We start from the raw sequence: 20,119 nt of genomic DNA, 5'->3' as shown, positions 1-20,119 counted from the left end.
TCGAAAAGCATTTGTTATACGAGCCGTGGCAATACTCCCGAACTCCCGTCCCAGTACTGGCTGGCGTTGAGGTTATCTCACCATTAACTGCATAAAATAGATTTTCGATGTCGGCGAACTCAGGTATTCCATAACTGCAATGGTAAAATAGTGACGACGACACCTTAGAGCTTAACTCCCCGGGACACTGCCACAACCCCTAAATATCAGGAGGCACCAAGAACAATGTTCTCGTCATAAGAATATTGGAATGATCTCAAGATACCCGCCTGATCCTAAAAAAATTCTTAGTGAAAATTGAGGAGAGGAAAGTCAAAACATATATGTTAAGAGACCTCACCAGAGTGACGAAGGGACTGAGCAGCAAAAGGAATCCTACTCTCCGATATATATAATCCTAAGACACAAAACATTTTGTTCTAGACTCAACAACGTCAACGGTTCGGTCAAGCAGGGGGGCTCCTAAGTTGGGGATGGCTCTGATACCAACTTGTAATGCCCACAATGTGGCTATATCTCCCACGTGCCGAGGCATGACTTAGAGGCATAACCGCATTGTGGTTTTGTCACAAGAGGGGTAATCTTCACACAATCCCATGTACTAAATAAGAAAGGGATAAATAGTTGGCTTACAATTGCCAAGTCACATAAATAACAAGTTAAACTTACATCATCCAGAGTATAATCAAGGTCCGACTATGGAACAAAAGAAGATAAGACAACCCCAAATGCTAGATCCCCAATCATCCCAATTGGGCACCACTACTAATCATCCGGAAAAGACACATAATAACGACCAAGATCTTCATCGAACTCCCACTTGAGCTCGGTTGTGTCACCTGCACTGGTATCATCGGCACCTGCAACTGTTTTGGAAGTATCCGTGAGTCACGAGGACTCAGCAATCTCAAAACCCTCGCGATCAAGACTATTTAAGCTTATGGGTAGGATGTGGGAATGAGGTGGAGCTACAACAAGCGCTAAGCATATATGGTGGCTAATATACGCAAATAAGAGTAAGATGAGAAGCTACGCAATGGTCGTTACACTACAAGTGTTCAAGAAGTGATCCTGAACTACTTACGTTCATACATAACCCAACTGTGTTCACTTCCCGGACTCCGCCAAAAAGAGACCATCACGGCTACACACGCGGTTGATTCATATTAGTTAAGTCAAGTGTCAAGTTCTCTACAACCGGATATTAAAAAATTCCCATCTTCCAAATTACCGCGGGCAAGGCTCTCGAAAGTTTATACCCTGCAGGGTCATTCCAACTTAGCCCATCACAAGCTCTCACGATCAACGAAGGATATTCCTTCTCCCAGGACAACCCGATCAGACTCTGAATCCCGGTTACAAGATATTTCGACAATGGTAAAACAAGACCAGCAAGACCACTTGACTGTGTCGATAAATCCCGATAGGAGCTGCACATATCTCGTTCTCAGGGCACACCGGATAGGTCAGGCTATGAGTAAAACCATCCCTCAAGTTTCCCTAAGGTGGCCCCGCAGGCTGCCCGTTTCGGACCAACACTTAGAGGAGCACTGGCCCAGGGGAGGTTAAAATAAAGATGGCCCTCGAGATTGCGACTCCCAAGGGAAAAGTGTAGGTGGTGGTTAGGCAGATGTTAAACCCAAGGTTGAGCCTTGCTGGAGGAATTTTATTCAAAGCGACCTATCAAGGGGTCCCATAACCCCAACCACGTAAGGAACGCAAAATCAAGGAACATAACACTGGTATGACAGAAACTAAGGTGGCAAGGGTGAAAGTGCGTTATATCGACTAGAGGGGGGTGAATAGGCGATTTTTATGAATTCTTCACTTGGGAATTTGCAGATGAGGAAATTCCTTAGCGAACAACTATTAGCAGTGGAATAAGTACTCAAAAGTAAACATAACAGAACACAAGCATGGTAATCATGATGAAATGAAGATAAGCACAGAGTACAGAAAGTGTAAACACAGGATAACATAGGATGAAGACAAATCGACTAAAGAAATTGAACTGAGGAAATTGAGAAAGTCTTCAGTCAAAGTCTTCAAACACAGAGACGCACAAGAACTCAACACAGTTATGTGGAAATGAAAGAGTTGAGGAAATAGACCCAGTGAGCTTGGTGAAGACAATGATTTGGTAGACCAGTTCCAACTGTTGTCTCAGTTGTACATCTGGTTGGAGCGGCCAGGTATTTAAACCTGAGGACACACAGTCCTCAGCGTATTCTCCTTGAGCTAGGTCACACAGACCTCGCCCAATCACTCGTGGTAAGTCTTCAGGTGACTTCCGAACCTTCACAAACTTGGTCACTCGACGATCCACAATTCCTCTTGGATGCTCTAGACCTTGACGCCTAACCGTCTGGAAGAAGCACAGTATTCAAAGGTAATAAGCATCGGATCCACGTAGGATCAGTCTCTTCAGTGATGCTCAATCACTTTGGGTTTGTAGGTGTTTGGGCTTGGGTTTTCCCCTCTTGATGATTTTCACTGAAAGTCCTCGGAGGATGGGTGATGAGGACATCAATACCATTGTTACACCCACAGCCCCTACTGTTACATATACTCGACCAATTACTAGAGCTCGCGCACGCCAATTAAATTACCAGGTACTCTCGTTTCTTGGTAATGATTCTAATGTTCATGAGATTATGATGCTGCCTAAATTGGATACATTTGTTTTGCTTACAAATGAAGGGCCTAGCTTGGAGAAGGATGAACATTGGAGCAAGAACACGCATGGAGTTGATGGCATGCGCAAGGGGATCAAGAACGGAGTTACAAGTGATGATTTCAGGACTTTGAAGCCGCCATAAGGAGTGCATGAAGCCTTGGACGAAATATAAAAGATGCCACTTCATAATATTCGTCCATAGGCTATTCTAGGTGCTGCGTCATCTTATTAATGGGCCAGGCCCATGTAATTTCGAAATACTTAAGTATAGGCTATTTTTAGAGTCCATATGTTTGGGGAAACAAGAGTTAGGGTTGGTTTCGGACCCCACCCTCAAGGGCCACGAAATTCCCCCCTCTTCCTCCATATATACAGCCCTTAGGGCGTCGTTTAGACGTTGGGGTTTTGTTTAGATTAAAAGTTCGCCATAGCTGCAACTTCGCGTACGTCGTTTGTGTCCAACGACCAGACCAAGACGTCACGGAACCCCACCTTGATCAATAAAGCTTTCATCTTATATTCGCAATATCCCGATTGCAATCTCAGTTTCTTGCTTGTTCTTCGTTTGCTCGCAAGAAACAGACCCTCGTGGTCAGGTTGATCATGCTCCGGCGTGGTCAATAACCCTCGGAAGTTGGTTTAGCGATTGCTAAGGCGCGACGTCTCGCACGTTCGTAGTCAGATCATCAAGGTCGACTCGCACAGAAAACGATAGCCACCATCTCATCGAAACATCGGGACACCTTAGCCTCTATCAAGTGGTATCAGATTTCCAGGTTGCTCGGTGAGATTTTACAGTTTTTTGTAGATTAGATCGAGTCTGTTCTTCATACCTACAGTCCACGAAAAAGCCAGAATTTTTTTTAGGGTTAGTTCATCATATCCGAACCAATCTGAGCCTTTGCATAATCTTTTTTAGGGTTTTTGCTTTGTTGAATTTGCGGTTGTATCGTCCTGTCAAGTTGTTGGTCTTAGAGTCTAGTCTTTTAGAGTTTCGAGTTTTAGTCATAAGTTGTCACGCCGCCGCCGCACCATCATCATCGCCCATCTACCACTTTTGCTTATCCGCCACCGCTCTGAATCCATATCCATATACCACCACCAATCTGTATCCATATACCACCACCGCTACCATATACCACCACCACTGCCATATACCACAACCATATATCCACCACCAATCCGAGTTCTTCTCATATTAGGTTTGTTCTTGAGATCAATCTAAATTCTGATTCGTGTTTCCTTGCCTGCGTAGGTCTCGAAAAAAAAGAGTCTGGAGACCCCCGGGCAGTTTTTAGGCCAAAATTTTCACGGGCAAAATTTTTTCCCTATCCTATTTTTAGGCTTTTCTGAGTCTTTTGAGCCACGTGCCATCATAGTGATTTTTTATCGCACTTTTTCGTTGTCGCTGCCCTGATTTCCGAAAAAAAGTGAAAAAAAAATTTTGTGCCCATCCTATCAGTTTGACGAGGGAAGAGTTTTGAGACACTCGCCATTATAGTGATTTTTCACAAAAAAAAAGAGGAGCGCAAAAAAAAGAGCGAAAAAAAGAGTTAAAGAGTGTGCTTTTCCCTTATTTACGTGCAGTGCCATGATTTTTTTAGTGTTCTAGGCTCGCGTCTCTAGCACGGTCTAGCCTAGGACCAGCACAGTACCGTCGTTGAGCGTTTATTCAACTTTGCATCTCTGAATTGATTATTGCTGACCTTTTTGCTACCTTCCCAGCTCCACATACATCTACGTCGTGCGTTTGACTCTCCCTGGCAATCGCTCTATCCAAGCTTTTGAGAGTTTTGACTACAACGGTTGCCGATCACCGCCTGCTGCTGGGTAAGAACTGGTAAGAATTTGAGATTTGCCTGACGGATTTGTGACACCCGCCACCACGACCACTTGTTAGTAGTCTGTAGGATCATATTCTTGTGTGTTTCTATTGCTGCTAACCATGCCAGGATCACAAGCCGACGAGACTGACTGGGAGAACTTGACGAACAAGGAGCTTCATGATATGTTTCAGCAAATGATGAGTGGACAGGTGCAAGATGTGATAAATAGATTTGAAGAGGCCATGGAGAAGATAGATGGCATGGAGAAGACGTTTGAAACAAAGCTCGAAAACAAGTTTGCTGAATTGCTTTCGCATTTTCCACCACCACCACCACCGGCTGCTCCTACCGCACCTCTGCAACAACAGCAACAACATCGACTACCTCCACGTCGGGAAACAGCCCTCCCCCGAGCGAGCCGTGTCCCTCTTAAGTCGGGCCAAACTGCTGGTGCTGCTGTTGATACTTCTGTGGCTCCTACTGCTGATGTGGAGGAGGATGATTATGTGGGAGATTATGAGGATGAGGTTGATCAAAATCAGAACTACGTGCCACCACCAGCACAGCAACCACCAGGTCGTCCACATGCAAATAATGGCAATGGTAGGCTCACCCTCAGGTACGAGATCATGACCATCTCCCTAAACTAAAATTGAATATTCCACCATTTGAGGGTAGATATGTTCCTGATATATATCTTACTTGGGAGTTAGAAACTGAACAACAATTTACATGTTTACAATATCCCGAGGAGAGACGTGTTCCTCCTGCTGTTTGTGCATTCACTAGTTTTGCATGTGTTTGGTGGTCTGAGCATTGTAGATTATATCCTATTCTGGCTACTTGGGCTGCTTTGAAAACTGCTATGCGTACTCGTTGGGTTCCACCATATTATCAACGTGAATTACTTCAAAAATTGCAGCACTTAAGACAGGGAAAAAATTCTGTAGAAGAATATTATCAGGAATTACAAACTGGCATGATTAGATGTGGTATTGTTGAGGAGAATGAAGCTATGATTGCACGTTTTATGGGTGGATTAAATAGAGAGATTCAGACGATTCTAGAGTATAAGGAGTATACTAATATCACTCGTTTATTCCATCTTGCTTGTAAGCTGAACGTGAAGTGCAGGATCGACAGGCATTGGCGCGGACTAACTTTTCTGCAGGTCGACCTTCATCATGGAGACCACGTGCATCATCTACTTCCACACGTTCTGCTACACCGGCACCTCCATCGGCTGCCACCTCCAACTGTGATACAATAAAGCAGGCACAATCACCACTATCTGCCAAGAGCACACCTTCTGGGCCTGCAAAGAGCTCTTCTTCATCCATGGCATCAATAGGGAAAACAGATGATATTATTTGTCGATGTTGCAAGGGTGGAGGTCATTATGCGAGAGAATGCCCATCTAAGGGTGTGATGATTGTTACTGAGGATGGTGGGTATGAGTCCGCTAGTGACTATGATGAGGAGACTTTGGCTCTTATTACACGTGAAGAACACGGTGGAGACGATTCTGATCATGAGACGCAATACATGGCTCTTGAAGATGCTGACAGGTATGAATGTTTAGTTGCTCAACGTGTTTTGAGTGTGCAGGTTACACAAGCTGAGAAAAATCAGAGGCATAATTTGTTCCATACAAAGGGAGTTGTGAAGGAACGTTCTTTTTGCGTGATCATAGATGGAGGGAGCTGCAATAACTTGGCTAGCATGGAGATGGTGGAGAAGCTATCTCTCACCACAAGACCACATCCACATCCTTACTACATCCAATGGTTCAACAACAGCGGCAAGGTTAAGGTAACATGTACTGTTCGTGTGCATTTTAGTATCTCTACATATGCTGATTATGTTGATTGTGATGTGGTACCTATGCAAGCATGTTCCTTATTACTTGGTAGACCATGGCAATTTGATAAAAATTCTGTACACCATGGTAGAAACAATCAGTATACTCTTGTTCATAATGATAAAAATATTACTTTGCTTCCTATGACTCCTGATTCCATTTTGAAAGATGATATTAATAGAGCTAATAAAGCAAAACAGGAGACAAATAAGAGTGAAAATCAGATTGTGGCAAAAGAATTTGAGCACCAAATGAAGCCTAATAATAAACCATCTACTGTTGTTTCTGAAAATTTAATTGAAAAGTGCATGTTTACTTGCCACCAAATCTGATATTGATGAGCTAGATTTTAGCAAATCTGTTTGCTATGCTTTTGTGTGCAAAGAGGCATTATTTTCATTCGAGGACGTGCCTTCCTCTTTGCCCCCTGCTATCACTAACATTTTGCAGGAGTTCGCTGACGTCTTTCCACAAGACGTGCCACCGGGATTACCACCTATTCGAGGGATTGAGCATCAAATTGACTTAATTCCCGGTGCTTCGCTACCCAACCGTGCACCATACCGTACCAATCCAGAGGAGACGAAGGAGATTATGCGTCAAGTACAAGAACTGCTCGACAAAGGTTATATACGTGAATCCCTTAGTCCTTGTGCTGTTCCTATCATTTTAGTGCCGAAAAAGGATGGTACGTCGCGTATGTGCGTTGATTGTAGAGGCATTAATAATATTACTATTCGTTATCGTCATCCTATTCCTAGGCTAGATGATATGCTTGATGAATTGAGTGGCTCTACAATATTCACCAAAGTTGATTTGCGTAGTGGATACCATGAAATTCGTATGAAATTGGGTGATGAATGGAAAACAGCATTTAAAACTAAGTTTGGATTATATGAGTGGTTAGTCATGCCTTTTGGGTTAACTAATGCACCTAGTACTTTCATGAGGTTAATGAACAAAGTTTTACGTGCTTTCATTGGACTATTTGTGGTAGTTTACTTTGATGACATATTGATTTATAGCAAATCTTTGGAGGAACATTTGGAACATTTACGTGTTGTTTTTATTGCTCTACGTGATGCACGTTTGTTTGGAAACCTTGGAATGTGCACCTTTTGCATCGACCGAGTATCTTTTCTTGGCTATGTTGTTACTCCACAGGGAATTGAAGTTGATAAAGCCAAGATTGAAGCTATTGAGAGTTGGCCGCAGCCCAAAACAGTCACACAAGTGAGGAGTTTCCTTGGCCTCGCTGGTTTCTATAGGCGTTTTGTGAGAGATTTCAGCACCATTGCTGCACCTCTCAACGAGCTTACAAAGAAGGATGTGCCTTTTGTTTGGGGTACCGCACAGGAAGAAACCTTCACGGTATTGAAAGATAAGTTGACACATGCTCCTTTACTCCAACTTCCTAATTTCAAGAAGACTTTTGAGCTTGAATGTGATGCTAGTGGAATTGGATTAGGTGGTGTGTTATTACAAGATGGAAAACCTATTGCATACTTTTCTGAAAAATTGAGCGGGCCTAGTCTGAACTATTCTACTTATGATAAAGAATTATATGCTCTTGTTCGGACCTTAGAAACATGGCAACATTATTTATGGCCCAAGGAGTTTGTTATACATTCTGATCATGAATCTTTGAAACACATTAAAAGTCAAGCAAAACTGAACCATAGACATGCTAAATGGGTTGAATTCATTGAGACTTTCCCTTATGTCATTAAACACAAGAAGGGTAAAGAAAATGTTATTGCTGATGCCTTGTCTCGTCGTTATACTATGCTTTCACAACTTGACTTTAAAATATTTGGTTTGGAGACCATCAAAGATCAATATGTTCATGATGCTGAATTTAAAGATGTATTGCAGAATTATAAGGAAGGGAGAACTTGGAACAAGTTCGTTCTTAACGATGGATTTGTGTTTCGTGCTAACAAGCTATGCATTCCAGCTAGCTCCGTTCGTCTTTTGTTGTTGCAGGAGGCGCATGGAGGAGGATTAATGGGACACTTTGGCGTCGAGAAGACGGAGGATATACTTGCTACATATTTCTTTTGGCCAAAGATGAGACGGGATGTTGAGCGTTTTGTTGCTCGCTGCACTACATGTCAAAGAGCTAAGTCACGACTCAATCCTCATGGTTTATATATGCCTTTGCCTGTACCTAGTGTTCCTTGGGAGGATATATCTATGGACTTTGTTTTAGGTTTACCTCGAACAAAGAAGGGGAGGGATAGCATATTTGTTGTCGTGGATAGGTTCTCGAAAATGGCACACTTTATACCATGTCATAAAAGCGATGATGCTGTTAATGTTGTTGATTTGTTCTTTCGTGAAATTATTCGCTTACATGGTGTGCCAAATACTATTGTTTCAGATCGTGATACTAAATTTCTTAGCCACTTTTGGAGATGTTTATGGGCTAAGTTGGGGACTAAGCTGCTTTTTAGTACTACTTGTCACCCCCAAACTGATGGACAAACTGAAGTAGTCAATAGAACATTGTCTACTATGCTTAGGGCTGTTTTGAAGAATAACAAGAAAATGTGGGAAGAATGCTTGCCTCATATTGAATTTCTTATAATCGTTCATTGCATTCTACTACTAAGATGTGCCCTTTTGAAATTGTGTATGGTTTCCTACCTCGTGCACCTATTGATTTGTTGCCTCTTTCATCTTCAGAGAAGGTTAATTTTGATGCTAAAGAACGTTCTGAATTGATTTTAAAAATGCATGAGTTAACTAAGGAAAACATTGAGCGTATGAACGCTAAATATAAACTTGCTGGAGATAAGGGTAGAAAACATGTTGTGTTTGCGCCTGGAGATCTTGTTTGGTTACATTGGCGTAAAGATAGATTTCCTAATCTGCGCAAATCAAAGCTAATGCCACGTGCTGATGGTCCTTTTAAGGTGTTAGAGAAAATAAATGATAATGCATATAAACTGGAGCTACCTGTAGATTTTGGGGCTAGTCCCACTTTTAACATTGCAGATTTGAAGCCTTATTTGGGTGAGGAAGATGCGCTTCCGTCGAGGACGACTTCATTTCAAGAAGGGGAGGATGATGAGGACATCAATACCATTGTTACACCCACAACCCCTACTGTTACATATACTGGACCAATTACTAGAGCTCGCGCACGCCAATTAAATTACCAGGTACTTTTGTTTCTTGGTAATGATTCTAATGTTCATGAGATTATGATGCTGCCTAAATTGGATACATTTGTTTTGCTTACAAATGAAGGGCCTAGCTTGGAGAAGGATGAACATTGGAGCAAGAACACGCATGGAGTTGATGGCATGCGCAAGGGGGTCAAGAAAGGAGTTACAAGTGATGATTTCAGGACTTTGAAGCCGCCATAAGGAGTGCATGAAGCCTTGGACAAAATATACAAGATGCCACTTCATAATATTCGTCCATAGGCTATTCTAGGTGCTGCGTCACCTTATTAATGGGCCAGGCCCATGTAATTTTGAAATACTTAAGTATAGGCTATTTTTAGAGTCCGTATGTGTGGGGAAACAAGAGTTAGGGTTGGTTTCGGACCCCACCCTCAAGGGCCATGAAATTCCCCCCTCTTCCTCCATATATACAGCCCTTAGGGCGTCGTTTAGACTTTGGGATTTTGTTTTGATTAAAAGTTCTCCATAGCTGCAACTTCGTGTACGTCGTTTGTGTCCAACGACCAGACCAAGACGTCACAGAAACCCACCTTGATCAATAAAGCTTTCATCTTATATTCACAATATCCCGATTGCAATCTTAGTTTCTTGCTTGTTCTTCGTTTGCTCCCAGGAAACAGACCCTCGTGGCAGGTTGATCGTGCCCCGGCGTGGTCAATAACCCTCGGAAGTTGGTTTAGTGATTGCTAAGGCGTGACGTCTCGCACGTTCGTAGTCGGATCGTCAAGGTCGACTCCCATAGAAAACGATAGCCACCATCTCATCGAAACATCGGGACACCTTAGCCTCTATCAATGGGAAGCTCTCAAGTGACAAGTGTCAGTTTCTCTCGGAGAAGCCAACCAGATAGTGGTTGTAGGGGGTGGCTATTTATAGCCTAGGGAACAGCCCGACATGATAAGACATAAATGCCCTTCAATGATATGACCGTTAGGTGGGTAGATATTCTAGGACAGCTGGCGCATAGCACAGCAATGGTCGGAATTTTGAGTAGCAAAATCCTCAGGGATATCATGTTCCTCACTGTTTAGGCAATCCGCACTGGTGAATTCCTAACTCCTCAGTCAGAACAAATTCCTCAGAGACTAGAAGAACTTCGTCTCTGTCACTGAAGAATATGACTGAACTGTATGAGATTTCCAATGGCTTCACTCGAAGGGATTTGTAGGTGTAGGATTTTGAGTTGAGCATCACATGGAAATTTTTCCTTAGTATTTCCTCGACCCCCTTTAATAGTACGGTGTTTCCTATGACTCAAGAAAGAGGAAATGAAACTACGAAAACCCTCAAATGAATACCAAGTGTTCAGGATTGCACCAATTTCTTTACTTTCAAAGTCTTCAGAAATCCAAAGTCTTCAGTCGAAGAACCTCATTTTTAGGGGTCGACTTTCTCTGTAAATATCAAACTCCTCATAGACTTATAGAACTGTGTACACTCAAAAACACATTAGTCCCTTAACCTATAAGTCTTCAATGCACAAAACTTAGTAAGGGGCACTATATGCACTTACAATCTCCCCCTTTTTGTTGATTGATGACAATATAGGTTAAGTTTTCAACGGGGATAAACATATGAAATGTAAATACTTATATTGAGGAATTTGATTGCAAGATATAGAAGAACTCCCCATGAAGATGTGCATGATGAGGAATATTCTTTTGAAGCATTGGACACTTGAGAGTAGAATCATGGAGATCTCCCCCTATATCTTGTAATTCATACACGCATTTGACATATCATAATGAGGAATTTGAAATGCATGATGAAATATGGTGACTGATGTAATTCAGCATGCATGTATTCACATATATGAGGAATAAGCATGCAGAAAAACGCATCAAGAGTATTAGAGCACCATCGGGTTTAAGTTTACAACTCGATCCAATAAAGTTTCAGAAGAACGAGAGTTGTAAGTTAGCAAAAAAACGCCCATATAGACAGACCCGCTTGAGGACTAACTCAAAATTCTCCCCCATTGTCATTGAATGACCAAAAGGATCGAAAATGAGGACTAACGCCCCTGAAAAATATCAAGTTGATGAAGGAGCGCGAGCGTTGTTGGGGTCGTTTGTCGTGGAAGGGCATGCCGCAGTGTCATCCAAGTCTTCATACTCGTCGGTATCGTGTGATGAAGTATATGAGCTGGACACCAAAGAAGGAACCTTGACCTTCTTGAGTTTCTTCGGTGGAGGTGCAGACCAGTCAAAATCTTCCTTGAGACCCATTTTCTTGAGATCTTCTTCACCATAAAGATGTGATAGACTGGCCCAGGTGCGACTGAAGACTTCATGGAGGTAGTAATGGTTTTTCTTCACTGCATTGTGTGTAGCAGTCATGTTGTGAAGAAATGAACCAAACTGACGCTTAGCCCATTTATGGTTTCGATCCACCTTCTGGTGAAGACTAAGGAGAAGCTCACGGTCAGTCATCACACGAGGAGTAGTGGCTTGAGGAGTAGACTTGGGTGCATTGGCAGCAGAGTCATGTGTGGCAGAGTCATCAGTGGTGGAATAAGATGCAGATGGCTAGCTCGCAGCAACAACACATCGAGGAATCCGGGAACTTCGGATACCAAAGATGCCAACGGTAGGCAACGTCGTAGCAGACCAAAGCGCCGCAATAACGGCGATAATACCGAAGATACGACAGTCAATGCCGGATTCAGAGGCTCTAGATCCGGTCAGCGGAAAAAGCCATTTAAAAGAAGTGCTCCGGCTCCGTCCAGTTTGGATGGCATACTGGATAGCTTGTGTCAAATTCACGGCACCCCCGACAAGCCAGCCAATCACACCAACAGAGAATGCTGGTTGTTCAAGCAGGCCGACAAGTTAAATACCGAAAACAAGGACAAGGGGCTGCATAGCGATGACGAGGAGGAGCCCCGGCCACCGAACACAGGAGGACAGAAGGGGTTCCACCCACAAGTGAAGACGGTGAACATGATATACACAACCCACATTCCCAAGAGGGAGCGGAAGCATGCACTAAGGGCGTCTATGCGATGGAGCCCGTCGCCCCAAAGTTCAACCCATGGTCTGCTTGCCTGATCACCTTTGATCGCAGGGACCATCCCACTAGTATCCATCATGGCGGATCCGCCGCAGTAGTCCTAGACCCCATCATCGATGGATTTCACCTCACTCGAGTCCTTCTGGACGGCGGCAGCAACCTGAACCTGCTCTATCAGGACACAGTGCGAAAAATGGGTATTGATCCCTCGAGGATCAAACCCACCAAAACCATCTTTAAATGCGTCATCCCAGGTGTAGAGGCCCATTGCACAGGCTCAATCACATTGGAAGTGGTCTTCGGATCACCGGACAACTTCCGAAGTGAGGAGTTAATCTTCGATGTCGTCCCATTTCACAGCGGCTACCACGCACTGCTCGGACGAACATCATTTGCAAAATTTAATGCAGTGCTGCATTACACATACCTCAAGCTCAAGATGCCAGGACCTAGGGGGTCATAATAGTAAATGGAAACACAGAACGCTCGCTCCGCACGGAAGTGCACACTGCGGCCCTTGCAGCAGAAGCACAAAGCAGCCTTTTTAGGCAAACCACTAATTCAGCGTCACAGCCCCCGGACACCATCAAGCGAGTCCGGAATAAGCTGCAACAGGATCGCCTGGCACGTTCAGAGCTCGCCTAGCAATTCGGACCCCATCCCAGTCCACGTCAAGCGACGAAATCCGTGCCGCGCATACATAACTATGCACTGCAAATACCATGGATATAGACAGGGGCACGATCAGGGAACGTCCCACAATGTGGCTTAACCGCACTAGGGGCTGTATACCTTTATTACTTCTTTTTTCTCTTTCAGGACCTAACCCCCTGGAAGCCCTTTCCGGCAGTACCATTGCCGGACACATTACGGGAGGCAACAACCAAGGCGGCAAGAAGCTAAGATAAACACGGTAACCCCCAGGTGGTCTCTAATAATTGATACACCTGCTTTTTGCTATCCACGCGCAGCTTGCCTTGGATAGGACATTTCGAATTGTCCAACTTTCTGCTTATTGCACTACTTGCACCAGTACGCTTCGACGTATTCTTTAAATTACTATGCATATCATTAGTCTATTATTGCATTTTTTATCTTTTTTCTCTCTTATATGTCCATTCAGGACAATCTGCACCCGTACGTTCGGGTATGGTCAGTACGCCAGGGGCTTTCGTTTACCCCATAATACGGCGCAAGAAGTCCGAACACTTTCGACAGTGCGGCACCCCGAACTTATAGAATTATATGCATCAGCTCTGAATCATGTCTTTGGTCAAATGTTGGGTTTGCCCGGCTCCCATGCTTTGGTACCTTATGTTCTGCTATATCGGCTAAGGTAGCGGTGGGAGAACTACTGTGATTGCCTCCCGGTTCTTCCGGACGAGCCCCTCAGTAGAGAAAGCCGAAAACTGATTGTCATGATAAGGCGCGAGACTGGTTGCTGTTCGAGAGGTCCCAAGTCCTTAAAGACTTTTTCAGCTTTGGGCGAGGAGCCGGCGTTGTCCTGCTTAGGCGAGTATAGCGCCCCCAATTCGGCCTTCCGAACACTAGGGGCTTCGCCGAAGTTTAAAATTGTAGACTTCTATGGCTAAGTGAGAGTGATAAAGCCTTATAGTACGATTGCCTAGTTCGTTGCGCTGAACACCTCCCTTGAAGGACCCAAAATTGGGGTAAAGAGTGCTCAGGTTTATCCCGAACACCCTAGTACTAGTTACATTGGGGCAGAAGCCGACGACTGGCCAACTCTCAGATATTATAAATGGCCACACAGAAGGTAATATTTTAAAACACAAAAAGTGTTGCATAGCACAGATGAACTTGTTTCATATTACAGGACCACGTGAGCGTGATCTTTCAAAAATTACATCCCTGGCACATTCATCCGCCACAAGGCGGGAACCCTTCAGGACACTCTCATAGTACATCTTGGAGTGGCGATGCTCCTTGCCCTCCGGTGGCCCCTCCTTCACCAGCTTCACGGCGTCCAGCTTCGCCCAGTGCACCTTCGCCCGGGCAAAAGCCCTGCGCGCACCCTCAATGCAGGCTGACCGCTTTATGACTTCAAGCTGTGGGCATGCCTCCACATGCCACCTCACCAGACCGAAGCAGCTGCCGGACAGGGGCTCGCCAGGCCACATCCGGACTATAAGGCCCCTCATGGCCTGTTCGGCCGCCTTGTGAAGCTCGACTAATTGCTTCAGCTGGTCTCTCAAGGGCATCGGGTGTTCGGTCCCAGTATACTGAGACCAGAACAACTTCTCCGTCGAGCTCCCCTCCTCAGCTCGGTAAAACTCCGCGGCATCTAGTACACTGCGGGGAAGATCTGTGAACGCTCCTGGAGAGCTCCGAACTCGGGTAAGAAAAAGGAAAGTTTCCTTCACATGCTTGCTTTGCATAATGAATGCCTTACCCGCTGCTATCTTCTTCACCGCATCAATTTCCTAGAGGGCCTTGTGGGCTTCAGCCTTGGCGCCCCGGGCGCTTTCAAGCTCCTGTGCGAGCCCGTACTCTCGCGTCTTAGAGTCGAGCTCCAAGGACTCATGTTTTTTGGCGAAAGCCTCGAGCTCTTGTTGCACCTCGCCCACTCGGGCTTCTTGCTCCTCCCGCTCGATGCGTTCCTTGGCTGCTTTGTCTTCGGCCTCGGACAACGCCTTCTTCAGGGTCGCCACCTCGGTCGTAGCCCCTGGCAAATTCATGGTGATCCTATTATTTTACAACCGATCTTCTTTTCAAAAGTGTAGACAAGGTATTGCTTACCTTTGCTCCCCTCGAGCTGCCTCTTGATAAGGCGAAGCTCGTTCTCGGACCGCTCTGTCGGCGTTCTGGGAACGGGGGTCCCCAGACTTGCCTGCCTGCGGCCTGCAGCGTGGATCAGGCAGGGGCCCAGCACGGCCCATCTTCATCAGCCCAAGCTCAAGACCCTCGCGAGGGGCCAAGCCTCGTGGGGTGGACGACAGTAAGCATCCTCAAGAGCGGCCTCATCAGGCAGGCTCGCGAGGAGGCAGAGAGATCAATGCAAGGGTATCTCATGAGGATCCCATGACACAAGCCATGAAGATCAAGGCCAGGCGGGCGCCAGGCGGGCGCCGGCCTGCGCAGGGTCCTTGTGTTCCCCTTTGGTGCAAAGGGGGCAAGCACAGACCGAGGTATCAGGAAAAGGTTACCATTTCGGTGCAATAAGACCAAGACCAGCCGGATGGCCGGCCAGAGGTCACCGTGGTGCCCAAGACGGCGTCATCACCAGTGCTTTTGGCAGCCGAAGACCACCTTTGGTCAGGATAACTTGTACTAGTTGTTCCCCTTCAAAATGGCCAATTGTTGGCGCCCTTCCCGCTCATTATTCGGGGAGAGGCCCAGGGCCTCTATAAGTAGAGCTAACCACCACAGAGTAGAGAGACGGCGGGAGACCTGGGAGAACCCTAGCAGAGAGAGAGAGAGAAAGAGGCGACGGAACTCACCCTAGTAGTTCATCGCACCAGCTCAAGAACACCTCTCGCGAGGCTGTTCTTCCCTTGTACTGTTCATCATCAGCCCCAAAGGCAATCCACCACACCACACACTGGAGTAGGGTATTATACCACAACGGTGGCCTGAACCAGTATAAACCTCGTGTCTTTTGTGTCGTTCATCATTTTCATCTTAGTTCGCATGAGAGGATCAGACGTAGATCGGTTGGGGAGAGATCTCCGCGCGCACCCCAGTTTTCGAACCTCAAGGGTCTGCCGGAACCCGAAATCCGACATTTGGCGCGCTAGGTAGGGGTGCACCGGAGTCCTCCTTCCTCCGTGTCACGTTCCGCCACTTCGCCACCTAGATGTCAAGCAACCCGGCTGCCAACGCCGACCGTTGGGCGGCGTGGCCCGCCCGCGCCATGTCGCCGTCTCACGGTGACCTTAACCTTGCGCCTCAGGCAGCTCGCGCTCCGCAAGGCGTTGCGGGGCGTGGGCGACGCAGCCAGACGCCGCCTGCCCTCATGCCACGGTAGGTGCGGGCCGCAGCAAGGGCCTCGAACCACGCCACTGCCACGGCGCCATATGCCCGACAGGAGCAGGCGAACTCCAGGGCCGCGCTCACGGTGGCCCAAGAGCTACTACGGTGCCGCTTGCTGGAAGGCGGCCACGACGTGTTGTTGGAGCGAGTGGCCGAGCTCCTGGACGCCGCCGCCTCAGGAGCGCCCCCTTTCTGCATACAGTTGTCGCCCCAGATCCAGGACAGGTCACACGACGGCATTATGCGCGCCCACGCGATTTCTGGCGGGCCCAGGGCCGGTCCAGTGCGAACACCTCCGCCAGCACCGGGCGGCAGACCGCGCCGGCCGTTCCCCAGGCCAGCGAAGGGATGTGCGCCGCGTCCTTTGGCCTCGGCGGACCACCGCGTCATCACATACAAGGCGACGCCCCAAGCCAGACTGCATGGCATGCGGGGCGCTACAGCGAGGTCCACGAGGTGGTAGCCCCGGAGGCCTATGTACCCCGCATGGTGGATCAAGGGCACGAGCTGGAAGAAGGTCATGGCTCGTTCCTTGGGCCCAGCTGGGACGAGGAGGCGCCGGAAGCCGAGCTCTTTCAGGAACCCCAAGAGAGCATCAACAATCGCGCCGACAGCAGCACCTATCGGGTACCACTCATCCCTCAGGAGCAATCTTACGCTAACCATGGGTCGTAGGAGGTATAGGTCGCTGCAGCGGATGGCTGCCCCAACGTTGGTGCAGGGGGCTGCAGGAAAGGGGCCGAGATCCGGGCTCACCCTCGCGGCGGTCGGGTCAAGATGTTCTCAAGAGGTAGGCCCTCTGCCGGGGAGGTGCCCCATGGCCTGTCCCCGGCAGAGGACCCGTGGTCACTGTGGGAACTGCTGGCGACCACTCTACCCCATTGGCGGCGTCCTTGGTTTCTGGTCGCCATCAATGGCGGTAGAGTGAGGCGCAAGGCGGGGCCCTCGCCTGGCGATATGAAGCAAGGCCAGTACCTGTGAAGAAGGCCCAGTGCCTGTGAAGCTCGCCGCCTCGTGACACTCTCACGTAATAATGAGTGGGGCTGTACACGCCCCGGAGTCTCAAGGAGAGCCGGCCTCAGGCCCTGGGGCTCCCGCCCATGCCTAGTGGCAGCACTTAGCTCCGCGCTGGTGAGAAGACATCGAAGACTAGACTAGGTGCCGAACGCGGCTGTTTTGCTTTTCTTCTACCTTTTTGCCTTTTCGCTTCTTCCTCGTCGGCAAGTTTCTTCGGTTTGGATTTAAGTTGGATTTGAGTCCGAAGCTTGCGTGCATTCGGGGAGGGGGTGTTTCGTCTCTTGCGTTCTGGTTTCGGATTTACGCACCAAGCTAGCGTCTGCTGCCCCCCTCACGAGCCCCTCGTGAGCCGGGCCGGGCCAGGCACGCCTACAGCCAGGACCACTGTCTCCACACCCTCTCCGGAGGTCCTCATCATAGGATCAGCAGGTTAATCGAGGGACGCCAGAGGCATAGCATCCCCCCGCAAGCCCGCTCAGGGCACGCCAGGGCCGGAAGGTAAACGAATCAACCGAACCATCACTGGGCTAGCGACTAAACTCACGCATAACGTTGTGCTCACCGAAGTACGGATTACAAATCTTTACATGAGGGGCCTCCCCTCCCAAAATGCTCTTATATTCTTCAAGGCCAAGCCCGAGTCTTCTTCATGCAGGATATACTGCGGAGACATGCGGTCAGTCGGACATATCACTCACCACGTCTTCTGGGGCGCCTTCGGGAGTGTCACTGGCATCGTCAACATTGTCACCACCGCCACCAGCATCCCCATCATCGCCAGGATTGTCCACAACGCCGCCTTGATTGGCGCCCACGACCACGCCGTCGTCATCAGACGCAAAGGCCCTGACGAGGGCGTCCATGTTGTCCTCCACCCACCACGCCAGGTCGCCCCGGACGGCAATGCGCACGTGTGCGATGGCATCGTCGAAGTCGAAGTTGGGGTCCCTGTCCTGCAGATAGCTGAAGACGCGGGAGAAGGCACGCCCGAGCAAGGCTCGACTCCTCTCTTCGACAAGCCAGCGGGACCTCTCGGACCGGTTCTCCAGAAGCGTCACCAGATCAGTGAAAAATTGGAGGTTGCCGGTGTAGTTGACCTCGTGCGGCTCCCTAGCGGCACCCTCACAGACATAGCCCAAAGCTGTGTTGGCCCTCTCTCGGAGCGTTTGAAGCATGGGGGCATGCACATGCTCCAGAACCCTCCGCTGGCGGAGCTCGTCCTCACTTTGCTGCGCGACGGCCTCGGCGTCATCGACCCTCTGTTGAAGAAGAAGCTTCTCGGCCCAGGAAGAGGACAGATCCTCCTGCGCCGCGCTGAGGGCGGCTGCGGAGGAGTCCGCACACCGTGTTGCTTCGGTCAGTTTGGCCCTGAGGGCTGCGGTCCTGCCCTCGGCATCAACCTTGATCAGCCCCAACCTCGTCCCGTGTTCATGCTCGAGGGCCGAGCGAGCTTCCGCCACGCGGCGATCGACTTCTTCCTGGGCTCGGGCTTCGCGCGCGGCAACGTCATCCTCCGCCTGGGCCACCAGGCGCTCCCTTGTCTCCAACCGCTCAAGGTCAAGGTTGCGCTCGGCGGCCTCCAGCGTCAGCACGTCCTCGCGCTTCAGAAGCTCCACCCAGTCAACAGAGGCCACCCCCATCGACTCAAGGGCCGCCTGGCGCAATTCCACTTGCCGCTCCGGGGAGTCGCTCCAGGCTTGGAGCTCCCGTGCGCGCTCCTCCGCATCCTTGCGCCGCCGGTCTGCCTCCCGAGCCTCCTCAACTGCCAGGGAGCAGGCCTCCCACAAAGCTGCCAGCGACGCCTCAGCCTTCGTGTTGTCAAGATCACGTTGATGAAGGGCGAGGGCTATGGCAACCTTTAGTTTGCAGCTCTCCTCAGCAAGGCGCAAACCTTCGGTCTCGAGGCGCGCATCCTCGTGAGCAAGCTCTGCCCCGATCCGGCTCACCGCATTCGCTGCCCCCTGGAGGGACTCTTCCTGAAGGGCGCGTCGCTCCCGAGCGCGCCTGAGCACGTCTTCTACATCACCCTCTTCCATCGGAGCATGCGGAGGGCCACAGGGCGGCTGGCCTCCTCTCGGCGCGGGGCTGGGGGCTGGCGCCCTAGCTATCACCGACCTAACCTCTTTGGGAATCCGGCCAGGCGTCGGCCCGCCCATGGAGGAGGAGTCGAAGACGGGCTTCAGCCATTCACCATCAATGATCAGAGGAGGAACGCGGGGCAAGCAAGGTGTGCCCCAGGAAGACCCATGAAGAAAGGACAACGGGCGCGCAGGCTCGAGGTGCCCTATGGAACAGACCACTCCACCAACTGGTCCGGCCGCCGGGGTGCCACTCGAGCTCGGCGAGCCCAGAGCCGGCGACGAAGGCGAAGCTTGGGGGGATGGCTCCTGGGTCGTCTCGGTGGACTCAGCAAGGCGGGACCTGAAGGACCACAATCAGCCAGAAGGATAACAGAGCAAATGAGCAGGGAAAGAAGAAGGCTTACTCATCCATGGCAAAGTACTTCCTGCGCTTCAACAAGAGGCAAGGGCGGTTGTTGCCG

This window comes from Triticum aestivum, chromosome 4A (assembly GCF_018294505.1).
Source record: "Triticum aestivum cultivar Chinese Spring chromosome 4A, IWGSC CS RefSeq v2.1, whole genome shotgun sequence".
Taxonomy (NCBI): domain Eukaryota; kingdom Viridiplantae; phylum Streptophyta; class Magnoliopsida; order Poales; family Poaceae; genus Triticum; species Triticum aestivum.
Note: the sequence above shows the minus strand (reverse complement) of the source record.